Source organism: Haemorhous mexicanus, chromosome 7 (genome assembly GCF_027477595.1).
Source record: "Haemorhous mexicanus isolate bHaeMex1 chromosome 7, bHaeMex1.pri, whole genome shotgun sequence".
Taxonomy (NCBI): domain Eukaryota; kingdom Metazoa; phylum Chordata; class Aves; order Passeriformes; family Fringillidae; genus Haemorhous; species Haemorhous mexicanus.
This window is the reverse complement of record NC_082347.1, coordinates 32,904,381-32,911,903: the sequence shown is the minus strand read 5'-3', so window position 1 is coordinate 32,911,903 and position 7,523 is coordinate 32,904,381.

Below are 7,523 nucleotides of genomic sequence, written 5' to 3'. Positions count from 1 at the left end.
TAGAGATGCTGGTAGTTCAGGTTCCCAGATGCCTGGCCCATCCAAGGAGACTCTTTAAGAAAAAAACGAAAGTCAGATCCCCCGCTTTTCCTTACTACACAATTAAACAATCTTGTAAGAATTAAACGAATTATTTACATCTATTTTTGTGTTAACATTTTTATGTTAACCAAGTCTTCTTGAAAACCCTGTGCCAGGATATCTCCTCGCTAACAGTCTTCTCCAGCTAAAGACACAGGTGGATGTGGACAGACCAACCCTGTTTCTCAAGGCAGTAATAGGCATGGAAATGTTCTTAAATTGGCAGGTTCTAAAGTTTATTCCTCTTTTCTTCGCTTTTAGAGGTACAGGATGTCTTGAGTCATGTTTTAGAGATTTCCTTTGTTGTTCAGAAGCTTATTTTCACTTAATCATAGACTCCCAGAGCAAGGAATTAATCCTCCTGCCCTAAAGAATGGGTTCAGAGAAACCAGCGGAGGAAAATTTGCCTTTTCTTTTGACTGCTGCAATGACATTGTTGTGCCTGAATACACCAAGTCTTCTTGAAAACTCTGTGTCAAGCCAAACAACCCACATCTGGTGCTCCAGACAGTTTCCTGTTGTTGAGGTGCACCAAGAAGCGCATCACTATTATGAACAAGCACAAGCAAGGACCTGGGATCTCTTTTATCCCCAGGTGTTCATTCTCTCTCGAGGACTTTGGATATACAGCACACTCTGGCAGTTTGGAGAGGGCTTGTGTGCATACAAATGTGCACAGACACCACATTATATTTATTCATAAGAATAAAATCACATCCCACTGATATTCCATCAACAAACATTCTCACCAGTGTGATGTGCTTGCAAAAATAGCAACTGTATTCATTAAGGATTAAGTGGCAAATGATTGTCTGGTTCAATGACTGTTTCAAATACTCAAATAAGGCCCCTGCACACAGGTTTTGCCACGTAGCTTTTAGAGATTGTACTTGAGGGAGTGGAGTGGTGGGGTAGGTATTATATTTTCTGATACTCTTTCAGTTTTGTAGTACTTGCTGAAAATATGCTTCCAACCCAAGTGTGATGCATGTAATTTTTATTCTGTCAAGCTTCTGCGGCTGTAGGAGTGCAGAAAGCTGGCAGTTTGTGAAACAGCGCTCTATATTCAGAATCTGCAAACATATAATCAGTGCTTGCTACGCGAGGAGTTCACCTTGCTTCAGTAGGTGCTGCAGAGATTTTTTTCCATAGCCCTGCTTTATAAGCAGAGCTTTTGTATAAATATGCTTGAATTAGACATTAGCATCAGAAAGGCGGAAGTGGGAACACTGCTTTAATTTCATCTAGTCTTCATCAGCATAAAAATATGTCAAGCGTTTCCTTCATGAAACTTAATGGGAACATATAGATAGGATTTCAGTTCTGTAGAATTTTTTTCTCTCATCTCAAATACTAGAATTTCTCTCAGAAAAAAATGTTAAACCTATTGTAGGGAGGGACAAAGCACTTTAAGTGTTATTAACCTCTTCTATTACCACTTTCAGTTGAGAACCAACACATGTATAGGCTGCTTTCATTCATGAAAGGCTGCAATCACTGAGGTATTTACTGCCTTTTTCAAATGCCTGTAGAAATCAGTAGGTTCACTGCAATATCAGTCTCTTGTGCTCCATCGTGTGAAATCATTACGGGAGGCAGAACTTCTGGAGACAGTCTTCTTAGTGCTGGTGTTGCAGCAGAATCTCAGGAGCAAACTTGGATTTTGGTTGACACTTTGATTAGACCCTGCAGAAACCAGTGTCCAATGGCACTTTGAACTCACAAACAGGTATTCTGACGTTCTACTTCCAGGCTGGGGAACAAAGGCAGTGAGAAAGTATCTTGCCCAAAGTCAAGCAGGGTAACAGTGGGACAGCCAAGAACACCCAAACCTGAATCCTAAGGAAGCAGGGCCATAATGCATCTTTCTCTCACCTCTGAACTCACTAGAGATTCCAGCAGGCGAAGTGAGAGAAACTGGTGTGCTCTTGGCAGACCCTGGCACATGCATCCATCTCAGTGCAGACAACCCACCAGCTTTTGAAGGACAAGGAGCCCTACTGGTGAAAAGAATGCAAGCAAACCACACATGGGCTCCCTTTCCAACAATTTCTTTTTGTCTTGAACAAATTACTGAGCTCTGTTGCTCTCAAACCCTGTAGTGACCCATGCCTTGCAAGGCACAGTCTGACCCCTCAGCAGTACCTGCAGAAATATCTGTAATTTTGACAGTGAGCTTGCCACAAAACTTAGAAGTGGGAGCCCTAAGCCTGCAAGAGCCTTAAAAGAATCTCAGTTTGATAAGGTGTGGATGTAATTACAGGTTCAGATGCTGGCTGCACAGCATTAGCTAGTGACATCTCTGTTCCATGGTGGGTACCTGTTTCCACCACCCACAGACCCTTTTCTTGCTCTTTTTTGTCTCCTGCTCCCTGCCCCTACCACAGTGTGCCCTGAGGGGTGCCAGGGTGATCAGGAGAATTGGCTGGGAGGCATCTATATGAAAAAATATGCATGAAAAGCACCAGAGGGTGTTTTTTTTTTTTTTTTTTTTTTTTTTTTTTTTTTTTTTTGCTTCTCCTTTTCTGTTTCTAGTCACTTTAAACAACTCAAAACAATCAGCCTCTTTTTAAAAATTAAAAAGTTTCTCTGGATCACTATGATCCTTTGAATGTGTAAAGTTAAATAATTTTTGTTTATGGTTAAGTATTCATCCACAAACCCTTTAATCCAACATTTTAGGAAAGCTAACATGTTTGTCAAGAAAAGAGTGGTGGGGTAAAACATCGGCATAGAATGAACAGAGAAAAGCTTCTTTTTGAAAAGAGCATAGGTTATTTCAAATGAATCTGCTGCAGGTTTACTAAGGAAAACAGTTGTTTTGCTCATCGTCTTTCAGCCGAGTGTCTCTGTGAATAAAATGTGGTTGTGGTTGAATGAATTTCCCAGTTTAATAACCGGTTTATGAAACGCCGGCATTGTGCACACGCGGGCGGGCGCCGCGCCGGGAGCGCTGCCGGCAGGTGGCGGGGGCCGACCCGGGTCACATCCTGCCCCGGGGGAAACCAGCCGTGCTTTCCTTTGCTGCGATGCAAAAAAAGCTTTGTTGCATTTGGAAATGTTGTGAGAGAAAGCATTGCTCTCTGTTTTTTCTATTTTAAACTCCGGAGAAGGGAAGGGACCTGCATTGAGCTGTTTATGGGGTCGGCTGTGCTGGAGGGCAACCATAGATGCAACTTCCCACCTGGTTTTGGATAGATAAATATGAAGGAGAAGCGAGTCAGGGACGCTGGATCCCACAGATCTGTTGCACCCAAGCAGCTGCCCTAGCAGTGAGAGTGGCAGCCCACAGCATCCCTTGGCTTCAGTAGGGGCTTCCTGAAGAGAGCCTGAGTTGGCACCAGCTCACAGGCATCAGGGCAAAGGGTGGCTTCTTTCAGGGTGCTGTGTGACATTCCTGAGGCCAGCACCTGCCCATCCATCAGTAGGGCTGAGGGACAGCCCACAGAGGACAAGATCAACTGGTTCTCATCAAAATAAATCATAAACAAAGGTAGAAATCTAAAAACCTGTTTAGTCCCAAGCTGCAGGCGAAGGATGGCCAGCTCAGACAGCAGTGCAAGACTAGGAAATAGGGAGGTGAATTAAAAGCAGTCAATTTTACTTCCAAGAAGTCTCCTAACGTTCAAGTGAGCATTAAATGCGATGCCAACAGTCGAAGAGCCACGCAGACATAAATACACGTCCCCCCATCCGCAGGACTGGCTGCTTGCTCTGAAGGTGTGCCTGCAGGGGGACTGATTCTTGCCCTCACACAAGAGGAGGTGAGGAACCAAGGGGAAGCAGCGGTGCCTGTCTTGGCCCTGGAGATGTTGCTGGTTTGATGACATAATTGACCAAAGGGATATTTTTCAACTGTTCCCAGCAGTGGTAGGACAGAGTCTGACTGAGGGCCATGGAAAATCCTTGCAGAAACAGGGGGTTGGATGCAGAGAAATCTCTGAATGTCTGCACTCAGCACATGTGATGAGCCAGACAGCAGGGCAGAGGCAGAAAGAGCTTGTGTAGGTCTGTGACCGAGACTGCCTCATTTAGGGTCAGCTTTTTCAGTCTTTGTGGCCGATACAAACAAAATTATGCCTGACAGAGATGCCAGACTGGATATCTGACTTCCACAGAGCATCCTGAAATTCTGAAAAAAACCCTTTCCCCTTGCCTCTGCTCCTAATTAGCACCCTGGAAGAAGGTGGCTGCAGTAAATTTGTAATTAGGTTAGAACAAAAATAGTTATTTAGGCTAGCCACATCCATTCAACAAAGTAATACATTTCTGAAGTGATCAGAATCACACTGCCTGGGCTTTACTCCCTCTTTAAGCCATCCGTCTACATCCTCGGGACCCACAAACAAATGTGATTTTTTAACCAGAGAACCAAAACGAGCCACTCTTAAAGGCAGCCTCCTTTCTGCAAGGCATTTTCACACTAAGGCAGGTCAGTTGCTGACCTTATGTCATCTGACTGACTTTAACAAGCTGCAGCAACTTCACCTGACACCGGGTGGCCTCCCCTAAGTGTGAAATTTCCCCCTGTGCTTTGAAGATCAAAGGAAAACTAAGATAACTTCCAATTTTGTCATGGAAACTGAAACCACTGCCCCAGGGACTATCTTGGGACTCACTCCCCATTAGCGCTCAGCATTTCTCAGGCTCTTCCCAGGCAGAGCCTGGGGACACAGCAGGACATTGTCCTATCACACCCAAGCTGGTGGGCTTCACCGGTGCAATTTTCACCCTTCGGTCGGGATAACAGGCATCTTTATTATCTTTTCCAGCCCTCCAAGGAAGTGTCTTGCTGTTTATTCTACACGATCTCTCCCAGCCCTGGCCTGCTGTGCCAGATGCCTCTTCTTGTACCCCCAGCTCCCTCACAGAGGGAGGATGAAGAAGGAAATGAGAAGAGAAACCAAGATGGGCACACTGTCTGAAGCCTCTTGGCAGCCTCCTGTGCTGTCTGCAGACATTTCCCACGTGTCCCGACAACCTTTCCCCAGGATCCCACAAGCCACAGCTCTGAGTATGGCAGTAGCTGGCTATGCAGAAGTCTTCTGCTTCCCCTTCTTCATGGCTGAAGTGTATCCCCACCAGATCTCACAGACAAGTCCAGAAAAACTCCTCTCAGCTGGGTTTAGTAATCAGAACTGCCAGGAGCCGCTTTAACACTGAGTAGCACAGGGAACAACTTACCCTCCCCTTCTCTCCACTGGTGGTCCCTGATCAATTCTCTCGAGCGTATCTGCCTGCCTCTGTCATGCTGACTGCCAGAAAACCAGCTGCTCTTCACAGCTGGATTTAGTAAACTGAACCATGTCAATGCTTTAGCACTCAGTAGCACACAGATTTCTTGCCACCCACCCAGGGCTCCCATCGCCTGTCAGAGTGGCTGTCGTGGCTGTCTGAAAGTGCTCCACAATTGGTTTTGTTTTTAACTAAATACTACATTATATCCTGGGGGAAAAGAACAAAAAACCCACCAAAAAAAAAAAAAAAAAAAAAAAAAAAGCAAAAGGCCACAACAAACTCTCTCTTCTAATAAGGAACATATGGACTTACAAGCACAGCACAATAAATAATACAAGCACAGCACAAAAAATACATTTGTGCTTAGGAGAGTCTTTGTCATGGGTCTAATATGCGTTGCAAACATATGAAAAATGCTTTATGCCTTTCTCAGAATGAGATTGATATCATTATCCCTGATGCAAGACAGGATCCAGAGACATACAGATAAGCCTGTGAGAAACATTTAGAGAGAATTTCAGATTTGCTCTAGCACCAAAATGCTTCTCGCATCAGCAAAGCCACATCAGCAAAGCTCTGTTTTACCAACAGAGCAGAAATATCCTCTGCAGAAGTGAGCTGTCCTGTGGAAAACACAGTTTTGCTGCTATAGTCCTTTTCTATATACTCAAGGGACCCATCTGGTCAGCTTGGTGAGTCCAGGTCTCACTCACTTCCTTTATGCTTTTGACAAATGTGGCTGTGCCAGCAGGACCAGCTGCATCACTTGCCCTGGAAATCCACAGGGAGAACCCACAACTGATCCCAGACTGCCTGACCCCTGGGCTCTCTGTTCGCCGCAGTAATTACTCAGGGCAATGTGGGCATTGCTAGGGAGACCTCAGGCTGAAAGCATATCTAGGAGATGAGCACAGCTCTGCTCCGTCCCTGTTAGGAATCTTCCCCTGGCCAGCCGCTGGGGGGGGGCCCAGCCGGATGGAAGTTAATGGTCATGCTGGAATTCGTGTCAATTGATTTTCCAGTTAACTTGACTTAATGTGATTGGAGGCATTAGAGCAGAGAGGATATAGCTGTTGTTCTAGTTGAGTCCTGGAGACCTCAAATGCCATTTCAATGCAGAAGCAAGTCTTAGCTCCAATTAGAACAAACAGCTCCTTAAAATAAAGATTTAATGGAAAGATTCATCCAGCCCATTGTGTTCAGGGGCTCTTCTCCCCACCAGGGCAATAGGCTTTGGTTCAGGGCCTGGAGGCAGCTCACAATGTATGGGCAATTTAATAACATGACTCACCCACTGTCTGCTTAACAAAGGAATCTCAGAAATGGAGTATCACTGTGACAGAAATAAACCACTTTTCACACACAGACAACCTCCCCCAAACCACCGCCCCCCACCCAAAAAAAAGAGCCCATAAAAACTACATTGTCATGTCACTCGGGAGACACAAACCTGGTCCAACTAGCACTTACTCAAATGTTCAACTTAACTGACATGATTGGCTTAGAAACCCAAATCTGGAAAAATGGTTATGCCAAGGGGGTTTGAAGCTCAAATTGATCAGTTTGCCTTTCATTTCTGAGCCTCTAACAGTCCCAGCAGATCACAAACCTTAATGTAGTGCCTGTTCTGAAGTCCTAGTCGTGACTGCAGCTAGCATGGGCTGAGGCTGGGGCAGGATTTATATTAAAGGTCTTTCCCATTTCTTCTCATACAAGAGTGTGTCTTGTGGGTCCCATGGCTCCCAGGAAAGCTTGTGTCCTAGAGATGCTTGCCACCCATGATCTGCCCTGCACAGGTCATATTCTGGGAGATGAGAACAATCCCTGACAGAAATATGGGAGTTCCCAGGCAGTGTTGTCCCTGAGGCCCTTCAAGGTTCTATCCCCTTTTCTATCTACCACAGTCACTCCTGATCTTGAGTTGCTGCCTTTATGGGTTTGTTTGGTGTCCTGCTAGGATTCCCAGAAGCTACCAATAACAGCCAGTGACTTTGATAGGCTAGTATATGAAAGGGATGTCTAGGGGCCAGACTTCTCAATAGCTGAACAAGGCTGGAAGAAGCGCTGAGCATTTCAGCTATTGCTGCAGAAGCCATTTGTCTTGGTAACTTTTACATTCCCGGCAAGTGTTTGTAGGCAGGACACAGGGATATATCACCACTGCTGATGGAAAATATGAATAGATTTAGAAAGCGTTACTTAGG